The sequence below is a fragment of the Bombina bombina genome, chromosome 2, assembly GCF_027579735.1.
Source record: "Bombina bombina isolate aBomBom1 chromosome 2, aBomBom1.pri, whole genome shotgun sequence".
NCBI lineage: Eukaryota > Metazoa > Chordata > Amphibia > Anura > Bombinatoridae > Bombina > Bombina bombina.
In genome coordinates, this window is record NC_069500.1 from 1,282,621,185 (window position 1) to 1,282,639,197 (window position 18,013).

Here is an 18,013-nt window from a genome sequence, read left to right on the forward strand (position 1 = left end):
TGAGAGAGAGGAGAGAGAGAGAGAGAGAGAGAGAGAGAGAGAGATAGAGTAGAGAAAGACAATTAGCTGATCTATGCAAGTATACCCACTTGCTTACCCCCTTTGCTTCAGAGTACTATTTTAAACACAGCAATCCCCTTTATGGGGTAGGATCCAGCAATATATATTTGATTGTAACACTTTATTTTAAAATCTTTTACATGTGATATTATCATTTTATTTAAGCCCTAAGACTTTACTTCAGGTCTCCAGTCAGTTGCACTAATTTATAGTGACGTTATGGGGCCTATTTATCAACCCGTCAACTGTGCTGCATTCTCCGGCACCAATACGCTCGTCTAACATCGCTGCCGTGGACCTGAATACATTCTCCATATTTAAGAAAAAAGCTGTCAAAAAGCCGCGCACCAAGTACGGGGCGATGAGCAGCGGACTGTTGTTAACTAGCAGTCATCAATCTCGCTGCCATTCGGCTTTTTCACAGCTTTATTTGTATACTGTCATTAAGCACCGCCATTATACTAAACTGTTTAACCCCTATCCCGCCACTCCCGGACCCCGCCGCAACTAAATAAACTTATTAACCCCTAAACCGCTGCTCCCGGAGCCCACCGCCACTCTCATAAAGTTATTAACCCCTATTCCTCCGCTCCCGGAGCCCACCGCCTCCTACATTATGTTATTAAAGCCTAATCTGCCGCCCCCTACACCACCGCCACCTACATTATGTAATTAACCCCTAATCTGCCGCCCCCTACACCGCCGCCACCACCTAAATAAAGTTATTAACCCCTATCCCACCGCTCCCGGAGCCTACCGAAACTAAACAAAGTTATTAACCCCTAAACCGCCAGCTCCCCACATCGCCATAAACTAAATTAAACTATTAACCCCTAAACCTAACAACCCGCTAACTTTATATTAAATATTAACTCATCCCTATCTTATAATAAACTTACCTTTATATTTAAAATAAACTATTAATTAACCTACCCTAACTATTATAATAAAATTACATTAAACTATATTAAATTACTAATTAATCTAACCTAACTATTATAATAAAATTACATTAAACTATATTAAACTAAAAACTAATCTGCCCTAACTATTATACTAAAATTGCATTAAACTACAAATTAAATTAACTATATTATATATTTAAACACCTAACCCTACTCAAATAATTTAAATCTACACTAAATAATTACTAAGTTGCCAAAAAAAACAACAAAGTTACAAAAAATAACAAACACTAACGCCTAGATTACGAGTTTGGCATTAGCCTTAAAAAGCAGCGTTGAGAGGTCCTTACGCTGCTTTTTAACGCCCGCTGGTATTACGAGTCTGGTAGGTACAGGTGTACCGCTCACTTTTCTTCCGCGACTCGAGGCTACCGCAAATCCCCTTACGTCAATTGTATATCGTATCTTTTTAATGGGATTTGCCTAACGCCGGTATTACGAGTCTTGGAAGAAGTGAGCGGTAGACCCTCTCCTGTCCAGACTCCTACCGCATTTAAAAGTCAGTGGTTAAGAGTTTTATGGGCTAACGCCGGAACATAAAGCTCTTAACTAAAGTGCTACAAAGTACACTAACACCCATAAACTACCTATTAACCCCTAAACCGAGGCCCCCCCACATCGCAAACACTAAAATATTTTTTTTTAACCCCTAATCTGCCGACCGGACATCGCCGCCACCTACATTATACCTATGAATCCTAAATCTGATGCCCCAACATCGCCGACACCTGTAACTATTAGTTATATTGTGGCTAGCTTAGGGTTTATTTTATCGGTAAGTTTTAAATAGGATTAATTTATTTAATTATGTTAAATTAATTTCGTTTAATTTAAATTTTATTTAAGTTAGGGGGGTGTTAGGGTTAGACTTAGGTTTAGGGGTTAATAACTTTATTATAGTGGCGGCGACATTGGCGGTGGCAGATTATGGGTTAATAAATGTAGTTGCAGCGACATTGGGGGGGGCAGATTAGGGGTTAATAAATATAATGTAGGTATCGGCGATGTTGGGGGCAGCAGATTAGGGGCTTATAAGTATAATGTAGGTGGCGGCGGTGTCCGGAGTGGCAGATTAGTGGTTAATAATATAATGCAGGGGGTGGCGATGTCGGTGGCCACAGATTAGGGGTTAATAAGTGTAATATTAGGGGCGTTTAGACTCGGGGTTCATGTTAGGGTGTTAGGTGTAGATATATTTTTTATTTTCCCATAGGAATCAATGGGGCTGTGTTAGGAGCTGAACGCTGCTTTTTTGCAGGTGTTAGTTTTTTTTCAGCCAGCTCAGCCCCATTGTTTCCTATGCGGAAATTGTGCACGAGCACGTTTTGCCAGCTTACCGCTACCGTAAGCAACGCTGGTATCGAGGTGAGATGTGGAGCTAAATTTTGCTCAACGCTCACTTTTCTGAGGCTAACGCCGGCTTGCAGAAAACTCGTAATATCAGCGTTGTTTAAAGGGAGCGGTAAGAAAAAAAGGAGTGTTAGCCCAGCAAACCTTACTGACAAAAACTCGTAATCTAGCCGTAAGTTACACAAAAAAATAAACACTAAGTTACAAAAAAGAAAAAAGAAATGATCAAAGATTTAAACTAATTACACCTAATCTAAGGGCCCTATGAAAATAAAAAAGCCCCCACAAAATAAAAAAACCCTAACCTACAATAATCTACAAATATCCCTTAAAAGGGACTTTTGCGGAGCATTGCCCCAAAGAAATCAGCTCTTTTACCTGGAAATAAAAAATACAAATACACCCCCAACAGTAAAACCCACCGCCCACACAACCAATCCCCCAAATAAAAAACTAACTAAAAAAAACCTAAGCACTCCATTGCACTGAAAAGGGCATTTGGATGGGCATTACCCTTTAAAGGGAATGTAGCTCTATTGCAGCCCAAACCATAATCTAAAACTAAAACCCACCCATTACACCCTTAAAAAATCCTAGCACTAACCCCTGAAGATCAACTTACAGTTTTGAAGATCTGGCATCCATCCTCCAAGAAGCCGGCAAAAGTCTTCATCCAAGCGGCCGAAGTTCTCATTGAAGCCCGCAGAAGTCTTCACCCAGACAGCATCTTCTATCTTCATCCATCCTGCGCGGAGAGGCTCCATCTTCCAGATATCTGACGCGGAGCATCCTCTTCTTACGACGTCTTCTTCCTGAATGAGGCTTCCTTTAAATGACGTCATCCAAGATGGCTTCCCTTAGATTCTGATTTGCTGATAGAATTCTATCAGACAATCGGAATTAAGGTTGAAAAAATCCTATTGGCTTTTGCAATCAGCCAATAGGATTGAGCTTTCATCCTATTGGCTGATCCAATCAGCCAATAGAATGCAAACTCAATCCTATTGGCTGATTGTATCAGCCAATAGGATGAAAGCTCAATGCTATTGGCTGATTGCAACAGCCAATAGGATTTTTTCAACCTTAATTCCGATTGGCTGATAGATTTCTATCAGCCAATCGGAATTGAAGGGACGCCATCTTGGGTAACGTCACTTAACAGTACCTTTATTCTGTGTTAGCCGTTGATTGAAGAGGATGCTCCGCGTCGGATGAATCTAAGGGACACCATCTTGGATGACGTCATTTAAAGGAGCCTTCATTCCGAAGAAGACGTCGTAAGAAGAGGATGCTCCATGTCCGATGTCTGAAAGATGGAGCCACTCCGTGCCGGATGGATGGATGAAGATAGAAGATGCAGTCTGGGTGAAAACTTCTGCGGGCTTCGATAAGGACTTTGGCCGCTTGGATGAAGACTTCTGCCGGCTTCTTGGAGGATGGATGTCGGATCTTCAAAACTGTAAGTGAATCTTCAGGGGTTAGTGTTAGGATTTTTTAAGCGTGTATTGGGTGGGTTTTAGATTAGGGTTTGGGCTGCCATAGAGCTAACTGCCCTTTTAAGGGCAATGCCCATCCAAATGCCCTTTTCAGGGCAATGGGGAGCTTAGATTTTTTTAGTTAGGCTTTTATTTGGGGGGTTGGTTGTGTTGGTGGTGGGTTTTACTGTTGGGGGAGTTTTTTTTATTTACAGGTAAATAATGCCCTTTTAGGGGCTATTTGTAGTTTATTGTAGGTTAGGTTTTTTTTTATTTGGGGGGGGGCTTTTTTATTTTCATGGGGCCCTTAGATTAGGTGTAATTAGTTTAAATCTTTGATAATTTCTTTTTTATTTTTTGTAACCAAGTGTTTATTTTTTTGTTTAATTTACGGCTGGATTGCGAGTTATGCGTTAGGCTTAAAAAAGCGCTGAAAAATATAGAAAAGACAAAGCGCAACAGGACTCAAGTGAAAAGGTTTATTAAACAGATAAAAGATATTTTAAAAACAGAAGGTATAAGGCGTACCAGAAGTTAAAAACAGAAATGCATATCAGACAAAATTGTCTGAAAACTTTCACCAGGTTACCGCTTCCAGCTGATCTTAAATTGCAGGATGAAACCGTTTTATACAGGCTTCCTTTTAGCTTGGTGCTGTGTTGCTCCACAGTGAGATCCTGCATAAAGCTCTGAAGGAGGAAATCTTCAGCTGTGCAGTGTCTGCTGTTTTCACCCTTGGGTGATTAAAGATCCTACTCAACAGCTGTTTCGTTCCCTAGCGTGGGAACTTTCTCAAGAGGTTGATCTATCATTGGTGGGTTGTAACCTCCTTAAATACCCAATGATTTGATTGTATGTTATTGCCAATTTTTGCAAATTCAAGCACATAAATATATATAATAATACATTTTCATATTCCTAAAAGACTATAAAAAGTGGATCATAATAATACATAAATATTCAAACCATGAAATCGCTAATTTAACATTTAAAAGCATACATATATATTATACTATATTTTGAGTTAAAATAATAATAATAAATTCAGATACTAAGATGGCCTACCGCACCTAATATTCCCAGGCAGTCTCCCATCCATATATTGACGAGGCCTGACCCTGCTTAGCTTCCAAGATCAGAGAGGATTGGGTACATTCAGGGAAGTGTGGCGGTAGGCTATTTTATATGTTCTATAATATTAGTCTCTTTGAACAAATTTTGTTTTTAAAATTATAATTATATTTTTATGTTTAAAGTTAGGCTTAAAAAGCAGCGTTGGCCAGTCCTAACGCTGCTTTTTAACGCCCGCTGGTATTACGAGTCTTGCAGGTACAGGTGTACTGCTCACTTTTTTGGCCAGACTTGGAAATACCGCAAATCTACTTACGTAAATTACGTATCCTATTTTTTCAATGGGACTTGCATAGCGCTGGTATTACGAGTCTGACAAAAAGTGAGCGGTACACCCTCTCCTGTCAAGCCAGTAGTTAAGAGTTTTATGGTACAACCCAACACCCATAAACTACCTATTAACCCCTAAACCGAGGCCCTCCCGCATCGCAAACACTAAAATTTAATTTTTAACCCCTAATCTGCCAAACCGGACATTACCACCACTATAATAAATATATTAACCCCTAAACCGCCGCACTCCCGCCTCGCAAACATTAGTTAAATATTATTAACCCCTAATATGCCATCCCTAACATCTCCGACACCTATCTACATTTACTAACCCATAATCTGCCGCCCCCAATGTCGCCGCCACTATACTAAAGTTATTAACCCCTAAATCTAAGTCTAACACCCCCTAACTTAAATATAATTTAAATAAATCTAAATAAAATTACTATAATTAACTAAATTATTCCTATTTAAAACTAAATTCTTACCTAATAACTAATAGTTACATTGTATCTAGCTTAGGGTTTATTTTTATTTTACAGGCAAGTTTGTATTTATTTTAACTAGGTAGAATAGTTACTAAATAGTTATTAACTATTTAATAACTACCTAGCTAAAATAAATACAGTTACCTGTAAAATAAAACCTAACCTAAGTTACAATTACACCTAACACTACACTTTAATTAAATTAATTCCCTAAATTAAATACAATTAAATACAATTAAATACAATTATCTAAAGTACAAAACCCCCCCACTAAATTACAGAAAATAAAAAACAAATTACAAGATTTTTAAACTAATTACACCTAATCTAATCCCCCTAACAAAATAAAAAAGCCCTCCCAAAATAAAAAAAGCCCTACCCTACACTAAATTACAAATAGCCCTTAAAAGGGCCTTTTGCGGGGCATTGCCCCAAAGTAATCAGCTCTCTTACCTGTAAAAAAAAATTACAAATCCCCCCAGCATTAAAACCCACCACCCACACAACCAACCCTACTCTAAAACCCACCCAATACCCCCTTAAAAAAATAGAATGTGAGCTCAATCCTATTGGCTGATTGGATCAGCCAATAGGATTGAACGTCAATCCTATTGGCTGATTTCATCAGCCGATAGGATTTTTTCTACCTTAATTCCGATTGGCTGATAGAATTCTATCAGCCAATTGGAATTGAAGGGACGCCATCTTGGATGACTTCACTTAAAAGTACCTTCATTCTGTGTTAGCCGTTGATTGAAGAGGATGCTCCGCGTTAGATGTCTTGAAGATGGACCCGCTCCGCGCCGGATGGATGAAGATAGAAGATGCCGTCTGGATGAAAACTTCTGCCCGTCTGGAGAACCACTTCTCCTGGCTTCGTTGAGGACTTCGGCCCGGTTGGGTGAAGACTTCTCCCGGTAAAGTGATCTTCAAGGGGTTAGTGTTAGGTTTATTTAAGGGGGTATTGGGTGGGTTTTAGAGTAGGGTTGGTTGTGTGGGTGGTGGGTGGGTTTTAATGTTAGGGGGGGATTTGTAATTTTTTTTACAGGTAAGAGAGCTGATTACTTTGGGGCAATGCCCCGCAAAAGGCCCTTTTAAGGGCTATTTGTAATTTAGTGTAGGGTAGGGCTTTTTTTTATTTTGGGGGGATTTTTTATTTTGTTAAAAATGTTTTAATTTGTTTATTATAGTGGCGGCGAGGTTGGGGGCAGCAGATTAGGGGTTAGTAAATGTAGTTAGGTGGCGGCAACATAGGGGGCGGCAGATTAGGGGTTAATAAATATAATGTAGGTGTCGGCGATGTTGGGGGCAGCAGATTAGGGGTTCATAAGTATAATGTAGGTGTCGGCGGTGTCCGGAGCGGCAGATTAGGGGTTAATAATATAATGTAGGTTGTGGCGATGTCAGGGGAAGCAGATTAGGGGTTAATAAGTGTAAGATTAGGGGTGTTTAGACTCAGGGTTCATGTTAGGGTGTTAGGTGTAGACATAAAATGTATTTCCCCATAGGAATCAATGGGGCTGCGGTAAGGAGTTTTACGCTGCTTTTTTGCAGGTGTTAGACTTTTTTTCAGCCGGCTCTCCCCGTTGATTCCTATGGGGAAATTGTGCACGAGCACGTTACACCAGCTCACCGCTAACGTAAGCAGCGCTGGTATTGGAGTGCGGTAAGGAGCAAAATTTTGCTCAACGCTCACTTCTTGTCTGGGTTGTAAAAACCCGTAATACCAGGGCTGTCTGTAAGTGAGCGGTGAGAATAAACTACTCATTAGCACCGCACAGCCTCTAACGCCAAACTCGTAATCTAGCCGTTAGTGTTTGTTATTTTTTGTAACTTAGTTGTTTTTTTTGTTAACTTTGTTTAAATATATAATATAGTTAATTTAATGTGTAGTTTAATGTAATTTTAGTATAAAAGTTAGTATAGATTAATTATTAGTTTAATATAGTTTAATGTAATTTTATTATAATACGGCTAGATTTAGAGTTTTGTCGGTAACGACCCGCGTAGCTAACGCTGGCTTTTTTCTGGCCGCACCTTTAAAATAACTCTGGTATTGAGAGTCCACAGAATGTCAGCGTTAGGCTCCAAAAAAGGAGCGTAGAGCATATTTAACGCAACTGCAACTCTCGATACCAGAGTTGCTTACGGCCGCGGCCAGCCTCAAAAACGTGCTCGTGCACGATTCCCCCATAGGAAACAATGGGGCTGTTTGAGCTGAAAAAAAACCTAACACCTGCAAAAAAGCCGCGTTCAGCTCCTAACGCAGCCCCATTGTTTGCTATGGGGAAACACTTCCTACGTCTGCACCTAACACTCTAACATGTACCCCGAGTCTAAACACCCCTAGCCTTACACTTATTAACCCCTAATCTGCCGCCCCTGCTATCGCTGACCCCTGCATATTATTATTAACCCCTAATCTGCCGCTCCGTACACCGCCGCTACTTACATTATCCCTATGTACCCCTAATCTGCTGCCCCTAACACCGCCGACCCCTATATTATATTTATTAACCCCTAATCTGCCCCCCACAACGTCGCCTCCACCTGCCTACACTTATTAACCCCTAATCTGCCGACCGGACCTGAGCGCTACTATAATAAAGTTATTAACCCCTAATCCGCCTCACTAACCCTATAATAAATAGTATTAACCCCTAATCTGCCCTCCCTAACATCGCCGACACCTAACTTCAAACATTAACCCCTAATCTGCCGACTGGAGCTCACCGCTATTCTAATAAATGTATTAACCCCTAAAGCTAAGTCTAACCCTAACACTAACACCCCCCTAAATTAAATATAATTTTAATCTAACAAAATTAATTAACTCTTATTAAATAAATTATTCCTATTTAAAGATAAATACTTACCTGTAAAATAAACCCTAATATAGCTACAATATAAATTATATTTATATTATAGCTATTTTAGGATTAATATTTATTTTACAGGTAACTTTGTAATTATTTTAACCAGGTACAATAGCTATTAAATAGTTAAGAACTATTTAATAGCTAAAATAGTTAAAATAATTAAAAATGTACCTGTAAAATAAATCCAAGGTTAGATGCTATCAATCTAACCTTGGTGCGGAAACCCCAAGTCCGGTACGTCTGAACGTGCCTGCTGATCAAAAATCCTACAGAGATCACCTACAGCGGCTTTTTTAAGTTTACACAGTTGCGGAGCCGTACCAGTCCATATAGGGTAGTCCCTGACACAAGCTTTGTGGAACGGCTTTTACTACACCCTCTGCATTGGAGAAATAGTGGGGTCATGTGGCAGGTAACGGATAGTCAACGTTTGCCTATGTTGATGTTCCCTAAAGCCGGAGTAGGCTAAACAACTTTTCCTCCCTCAACTGCCGCCTGGCAATAAGGATAAGAGAACGGTAGTTCATAACCAAGATGCCTTTATATTGGACTTTTGTTTGCTTATGGGACGCACTAGCTAATAGCTTATATTTTCATTAACTGAATGTTATGTTGCAACAGCTCCTCTAAGCGTATTGAATGATTGACAGAAGTTTTCTTACATACATTCTACAGCAGGATGGACACGCAATGTAACTTCCTCTCTGCATATGGGTCAGAGGGCTGGATATAAAACTATAATCTCCGCTATTTGAGATCTCTCAGGGTGTAATATCCTTTTCGTCTACTACTTAAACTTATGTTTCCCAATATGTCCTTTGTACAGGGTGATTTGTTTAGATAAAGGGTTCACCTGCATAACTGCTGCCGTAGATACATTGTGAGTCATCCCTAAGATCATAGATTAGGAGTTGGCTGACTTGTCCATTTCTTGTTATGGGAGTTAAGATGAATTTCTAGGGGACCTCTAGGACTTATCTTACTGATTTTATGTTTACTCTGTACAAACGAGTAGTTTAACTTTAGCAAAAAAGAAGGGGGAGAGGGAGAAAAGGAAAAAAAAAGTAAGAAATGGGGTCAGAATGATAGTTTTTGTTTATTTGCTGGTGTGTTGCTATGCAAAATTATTTCTTATGTACTTCAGTGTTTTTCTTCTTATTGTGAACTCAATGGAGATCAGCCATGCTCCATTTTACAGGGCAACAGTAATAATATAATATAATTTTGGTACTATAATCAGTTTTCTTCTATACATATAATATGAGTGGGACATCTCTGCTGCTTCTCACCAATTTAAAACAGTTTGTCTGTCCATCTATTGCCTTATAACTTAATTTAGATCATTTCCCTATATATCCCAATACATATTCACTATCTGGGTTCACATCTATATAGGATACACATTTTCCTAGTTAAACGCAATCCTAGACACTACACAATATCATTACTTCTTGTTGAATGTGTGTATTGGTACATACGGCATCTTATATGGATATCATGATCTTCTCAAAGGGTTTTCTCATTAGTGCCTTCATATAAAGTGTTGGTTTCGCTCTGTCTGTGGCCGAAACAGGGTGATACTTCATTATTTTTACACTATGTGTCCTATGCACATATGTTTGTGAAATTGCCCCTACCAGATTGGGATACATAGCAAGCTCTGAATCAGAAACTGCTGGGAAGATATAACTGAACATTTAGCAATATACTGACACGGGTTTTTGGGTTAAAATATATCCTACCTCCTGTCCAATATTTTATAGCGGCCCTGTTTATGTTATGCAACACAATACGAACATATAATTGCTGAGTGTCACGACTCCTTAAACTAGTTGGGTGGTGTTTAGTGTTTATCAGGGACTCCATACTTAACCAGAAATGTATTTTATCCATTATTGTGGAAACCTCTTATACAATTGGTTGTTGATATGTACATTTACTGTTTATGCTCTATCAAGCCCAAGAGCGGCTATAGATTATCTTACCTCCATCGAATATTGTTATTTTCCTAAGTGGCCTATTATTTCCAGAGGAGGATTATATCATTTTAAAAATGAGGTTACAGTTACCTTTGCCTACTTCATTTTTTAATTTCTATGTAATTAAGATCGTACACTATTTTATCATTGTGCACTTTACCTCAACGTCTGTAATTCTTAAGTTTTGGCAATTTTGTATGTTCTGTATATGTTTATATATACCTCAATAAAATTATTAAAAAAAAATAAATAAATAAATAATAATAATTGCTCAAACATGCCAAGTATGCCCACTATGCCCATATATAAATGGCACTCCAATTGTTTAACACTTGTAACACATAAAATTATTATTTTATTTGAACACTATACACAGCTATCAATGCAAACACCACAAAGTTTTTAAAATTATTTTCTAACATTTTTTCCACAAACTTTTGCCTTATGTTTGTGTCTTACAATCTCCTTTTGTGGAAATAAGTTTTACACTACTCTCAGCAGTGGTAAAATGATTGTTTTTATCATTTTTTGTTTTTTGTTATTTGTATAAATGTGATGCAAATGATCATTTTGCAGATCTCATTATTTCAATGGAAGCCAGAAATAGTGCTAATCAAAAAAAAAAAAAAAAAAAAGAATGTGCTATATAAATTGCCAAGAGACGTTAATCGATAAAAATAAAAAATAAAGCTTAATGGCTGATGATAATTCATTATAGCCAACTACAGTATGTAATTGAAGTCATGGTATTTCCAAAACAGGTAGAATTTTAAAACAAAGAATTTATTTATTCATTTTTTTATTGTTGTTTTATTTTGTGAACTTTGGGAACATTTCACAGAATTATTTTTACAATCCATTAACATACAGCAATGGGTGAATTACTTACTGGAAGTTATCAATGCTATATGTTACCATATTATACTGTATATAGTTTTTGCTTGTAAATACAAGTATATTGATACATTCTAGATTATTCATCAGAATAGTTTTTCTTTCAGATAAATGGACATTATGGAATAAGCCAATTAATAGTTTTAAAATACATGATGTAACAGCATTTGCTGACTAGAAGGGATCAACATCATGTTATAGGATTTTTTTTATTTTTTGTATGTTTTGATACTCAAAAATCACTGTATATTTTATGGGTCAATATACTTAATGTAAAACAAAAACACAGCAAATATAAATCAAACCTAATATTCAATATCAACATTATTCATATTATTTTTAAGTATTGAATTTACAGAAAATGCTTTTTTATATTATTTATGTAATTCTAATAATAAATCATTGCTACCAATCGGCTAGATTACGAGTTTTGTGGAATGAGTGAAAAAGCAGCGTTAAGGCTATTTTTCACTACCGCTGGTATTACGAGTCTTGCAGGTTTAGCTGCACCGCACATTTTTTTGGCCGTAACGCAACGTAACTACCGCAACTTTTTTCAATGGGACTTCCTTTGCGCCGGTATTACGAGTTTGCCTGGGAGGCCAAAAAGTGAGCGGTACACCCTATACCGTCAAGATCCATACCGTAAACTGAAAGTCAGTAGTTATGGGTTTTATGCTACAAAGCCGTAACATAAAACTCATAACTAAACTGCTAAAAAGTACACCAACACCTATAAACTACCTATTAACCCATAAACCGAGGCCCTCCCGCATCGCAAATAATAAAATAAAATTATTAACCCCTAATCTGCCGCTCTGGACATCGCCGCCACTATAATAAACATATAAACCCCTAAACCGCTGTACTCCCGCATAGCAAACACTAGTTAAATATTAACCCACAATCTGCTGTCCATAACATTGCTGCAACCTACATTACTGTTATTAACCCCTAATCTGCTGCCCCCAAAATCGCCGCCACTATACTAAAGTTATTAATCCCTAAACCTAACCCTAAGTCAAATCCTAACACCCCTAACTTTAATGTAATTAAAATAAATATAAATAAAACTAAAATTAATAACTAAATAATTCCTATTTAAACTAAATACTTACCTGTAAAATAAACCCTAAGCTAGCTACAATATAACTAATAGTTACATTGTAGCTATCTTAGGTTTTATTTTTATTTCACAGCTAAGTTTGTATTTATTTTAACTAGGTAGACTAGTTTGTAAATAGTTATTAAATATTTACTAACTACCTAGTTAAAATAAATACAAACTTACCTGTGAAATAAAGCCTAACCTGAGTTAAACTAACACCTAACCTTACACTACAATTAAATGAATTACATTAATTAAATACAATTAACTAAATTACAAAAAAAACACTAAATTATAGAAAATAAAAAACAAATCATCAAATATTTAAACTAATTACACCTAATCTAATAGCCCTATAAAATAAAAAAGCCCCCACAAAATAAAAAAAACCCTAGCCTACAATAAAAAAGGGCCTTAAAAGGGCCTTTTGTGGGGCATTGCCCCAAAGAAATCAGCTCTTTTACCTGTAAAAAGAAATGCAAACAACCCCCCAACAGTAAAACCCACCACCCACACAACCAAACCCCCCAAATAAAATCATATCTAAAGAAACCTAAGTTCCCCATTGCCCTGAAAAGGGCATTTGTATGGGCATTGCCCTTAAAAGGGCATTTAGCTCTTTTTCCGCCCAAGCCCTAAGCTAAAAATAAAACTTACCCAATAAACCCTTAAAAAAATCTCACACTAACCCCCGAAGATCCACTTACAGTTTTTGAAGACCCGACATCCATCCTCAACAAAGCGGCAGAAGTCCTCAGTGAAGCCGGCAGAAGTCTTCATCCAGACGGCATCTTCTATCTTCATCCATCCGGCGCAGAGCGGCTCCAACTTCAAGACATCCGGCGCGGAGCATCCTCTTCTTCCGACGGCTCTTCTCAAATGAAGGTTCCTTTAAGTGACGTCATCCAAGATGGCGTCCCTTGAATTGAATGTAGAATTCTATCAGCCAATCAGAATTAAAGGTGAAAAAATCCTATTGCCTGATTAATTAGTTAAAATATTTGATAATTTCTTTTTTATTTTGTGTAATTTAGTGGGGTTTTTTTTGTAATTTAGTTAATTGTATTTAATAAATGTAATTTATTTAATTGTACTGTAGTGTAAGGTTAGGTTTTAGTGTAACTCAGGTTAGGTTTTATTTTACAGGTAAATTTGTATTTATTTTAGCTAGGTAGTTAGTAAATAGTTAATAACTGTTCCGATCAGCCAATAGAATGCGAGCTCAATCTGATTGGCTGATTGGATCAGCCAATCGGATTGAACTTGATTCTGATTGGCTGATTCCATCAGCCAATCAGAATATTCCTACCTTAATTCCGATTGGCTGATAGAATCCTATCAGCCAATCGGAATTCGAGGGACGCCATCTTGGATGACGTAATTTAAAGGAACCGTCATTCGGCGAGTAGGCGTCGGGTTGAAGAGGATGTTCCGCGTCGGTTGGAAAGAAGATGTCTCCGCTCCGCACCAGAAGAAAGAAGATTGAAGAGGCGGCTTGATAGAAGACTTCATCCCGATGATGGACTTCCGACTTCAGCCGATGATGGATTTCTTCAGCCGCCGCTTGGATCCAGACTTCAGCCCGAGGATGGACGTCACTCTTCAGCCCCCCACTTGGGCTTGGATAAAGACATCGGAGGCTCTTCTGGACAGATCGGGACCCGGTGAGGTGAAGACAAGGTAGGGAGATCTTCAGGGGCTTAGTGTTAGGTTTATTTAAGGGGGGTTTGGGTTAGATTAGGGGTATGTGGGTGGTGGGTTGTAATGTTGGGGGGGGGTAATGTATGTGTTTTTTTTACAGGCAAAAGAGCTGAATTATTTGGGGCATGCCCCGCAAAGGGCCCTGTTCAGGGCTGGTAAGGTAAAAGAGCTTTGAACTTTTGTAATTTAGAATAGGGTAGGGCATTTTTTATTTTGGGGGGCTTTGTTATTTTATTAGGGGGCTTAGAGTAGGTGTAATTAGTTTAAAATTGTTGTAATATTTTTCTGATGTTTGTAAATATTTTTTTATTTTTTGTAACTTAGTTCTTTTTTATTTTTTGTACTTTAGTTAGTTTATTTCATTGTATTTATTTGTAGATATTGTATTTAATTAATTTATTGATAGTGTAGTGTTAGGTTTAATTGTAGGTAATTGTAGGTATTTTATTTAATTCATTTATTGATAGTGTAGTGTTAGGTTTAATTGTAACTTAGGTTAGGATTTATTTTACAGGTAATTTTGTAATTATTTTAACTATTTTAGCTATTAAATAGTTCTTAACTATTTAATAGCTATTGTACCTCGTTAAAATAAATACAAAGTTGCCTGTAAAATAAATATTAATCCTAAAATAGCTATAATATAATTATAATTTATATTGTAGCTATATTAGGGTTTATTTTACAGGTAAGTATTTAGATTTAAATAGGAATAATTTATTTAATAAGAGTTAATTTATTTCGTTAGAATAAAATTATATTTAATTTAGGGGGGTGTTAGGGTTAGGGTTAAAATTAGCTTTAGGGGTTAAAAAATTTATTAGAGTAGCGGTGAGCTCCGATCGGCAGATTAGGGGTTAATACTTGAAGTTAGGTGACGGCGATGTTAGGGAGGGCAGATTAGGGGTTAATACTATTTATTATAGGGTTATTGAGGCGGGAGTGAGGCGGATTAGGGGTTAATAACTTTATTAGAATAGCGGTGCGGTCCGCTCGGCAGATTAGGGGTTAATAAGTGTAGGCAGGTGGAGGCGACGTTGAGGGGGGCAGATTAGGGGTTAATAAATATAATATAGGGGTCGGCGGTGTTAGGGGCAGCAGATTAGGGGTACATAGGGATAACGTAGTTGGCGGCAGTGTACGGAGCGGAAGATTAGGGGTTAAAATTTTTTAATAGAGTGGCGGCGATGTGGGGGGGCCTTCGGTTTAGGTTTACATAGGTAGTTTATGGGTGTTAGTGTACTTTAGAGCACAGTAGTTAAGAGCTTTATAAACCGGCGTTAGCCCAGAAAGCTCTTAACTACTGACTTTTTTCTGCGGCTGGAGTTTTGTCGTTAGATTTCTAACGCTCACTTCAGCCACGACTCTAAATACCGGAGTTAGAAAGATCCCATTGAAAAGATAGGATACGCAATTGACGTAAGGGGATCTGCGGTATGGAAAAGTCGCGGCTGGAAAGTGAGCGTTAGACCCTTTCCTGACTGACTCCAAATACCAGAGGGCGGTAAAAACCAGCGTTAGGAGCCTCTAACGCTGGTTTTGACGGCTACCGCCAAACTCTAAATCTAGGCCTATATGTTTCTAAAATAGTATGATGATACTTAAGTTTTATATAGATGTAACAATGTACAATTGTACCAAGAAATAAAATAAAGTTGAACTCCATCATTATTCATTCATTCATTGTCAAACCACAAGTTTATTGCCTACAATAAACAATAGACAATTGTAATGGTGTATATTGAAGTGTGTACACTTATAAATCCCTTTGGGTTGAGAGCCTTTATATTTAATTTAGGAATAGGCTCTAAAATTAATCACTTATTTCAACTGACTTACTTTTGTCCAGAATGACTTGGCAATCAATCTGCTGTACCACAGCCCTTTAGTCCAGTAAAGATGTGACATTTTACAAAATATTTTATTGATAGACAGATATATCATCACATTTTGATTCCACTTTGTATTTCATTTATTCAGCATATGGTATATACTTGATTGATATACAGATTATCCGATAAAACAGAGCACACTTTTTTTTTACACATAGCAAGGAGTTTCAGTTCACTAAAGAAAAATAAATGTCCTTTCACTGGATATTTTTTTAACCAATGGGCCTAATAATTACAAGTTGAGCAATTGATAATGTGCAGCATGTTATATTGTGCAACCAGGATCGGTTAATAAAAGTTAAAATGATTAACCAAACACTTTTTTATGCACCTATGACATTTATCTATCTTATACCCTATACCTTCAAAAGTAAGCAGTAGTAGTGCTGAAATTGTGCTTGTATTGTAATTGTAATGTGTTTTACAAGTTGCCCGTGAAGTGTTGCACTTCATGCAATCTAAAATACTACTTTATGTGTTTAATGCTTTTGAAAAAAGATAATAATTGTTATCGCTTGCTATAGATACAAAGCATTTAAAAAGTAGATACGACCCAAAAAGGCCCATCACCCAAATTACAGTACAGTTACTTTTTTCTTATGATAGCCTTAAGCACGTCCCAGACATTGTTTATTAATTTAACAGTCAATGTATTTACCACCTGTATTTAAAGTTTAGTCAATGAATTTAACCAGCCTTTCTGTAAAAAAAAAAATGCTCCCTAACATTTCTACTAAATCTGCTACCCTCTAACCTTAGATTGTAACCTCTCTTCTGTACACAATGTTCCAAAAGAGGCCTAACTAGTGATCTGTAAAGTGGCATAAGGATCTTGCTATTTCTGCTATTAATACCTCTCCCAATGCAACCAAGTTTTTGACTGGTCTTACCAGCTGTACTATTGCATTGTCTACCAAATTTTAAATCATCTGAAATAATAATCCCCAAGTCCCTTTCCTCTTTAGTTATAGTCAGTAATGTACCATTAAGACTGTATTTAGCATTTAGGTCCTTGGATCCTATATATATCCTATATTCCTCTTGGTAATATTACATTTTAGATCCCATTTATTTCTCCAATGACCATATGTCTTCATTCTGGGTGTTCCCTTCGTATCCAGATCCTGGTGATCCCCCTTTGCATTGTGTTTACTGACCCTTTAACCCCTTCGTTACCAGAAATTTCATAGAAAAAACTTGCCCAGAATACTGGAGAATTTGTAGTATTTTTGCTATCACTCCATTTAAACAGAAATAGAACCTTGTTTCTTTATTTACCAATCAAAAATATATTATTATTTTTTTCGTAGACAACCCAAGGTGTTGATCTAGGCCCTTTTTGGTATATTTCATGCCACCGTTTCACCACTAAATGTGATCATATTAAAAAAAAATCGTTAACGTTTCGCAAAAGTCTCACTACAAATAATTATCATTAAGTAATGTGCTAAAAGCTTAAAAACATTTGCAAATATCTAGCTTAAAATTATATATATATAGCTGTCACTTCTTACCTCATAAAATACACTCAATTATTTGTATAATTAAAGGGAAACAACACATTGTTTAATTACAGGATTCTGAAAGAGCATACAATTTAAAAACAACTTTCCAATTTTCTTCAATTTTTAAATTTGGTTTATTTTCTTGGTCTCCTGTGCTGAAGGAGCAACAATGTACTACTGGGAGCTAGCTGATCACATCTGCAGAGCCATTGACAAAAGGCATATATGTGCAGCCACCAATTAGCAGCTAGCTCTCAGTACTGCATTACTGCTCCTGAGCCTACAAAGGATACAAAGACAATTTATGTAAATT

At 37.1% G+C, this 18,013-nt stretch overlaps 1 protein-coding gene and 1 pseudogene across 1 annotated transcript in view; one reads left to right on the forward strand and one right to left on the reverse strand.

The window, feature by feature from the left end:
- Positions 1 to 18,013, forward strand: part of KCNIP4 (potassium voltage-gated channel interacting protein 4) — a 763,323-nt gene that overhangs the window by 343,757 nt on the left and 401,553 nt on the right. The gene's annotated exons all lie outside the window — the stretch shown is intronic.
- On the reverse strand, positions 4,909 to 5,027 carry LOC128651041 (uncharacterized; annotated as a pseudogene).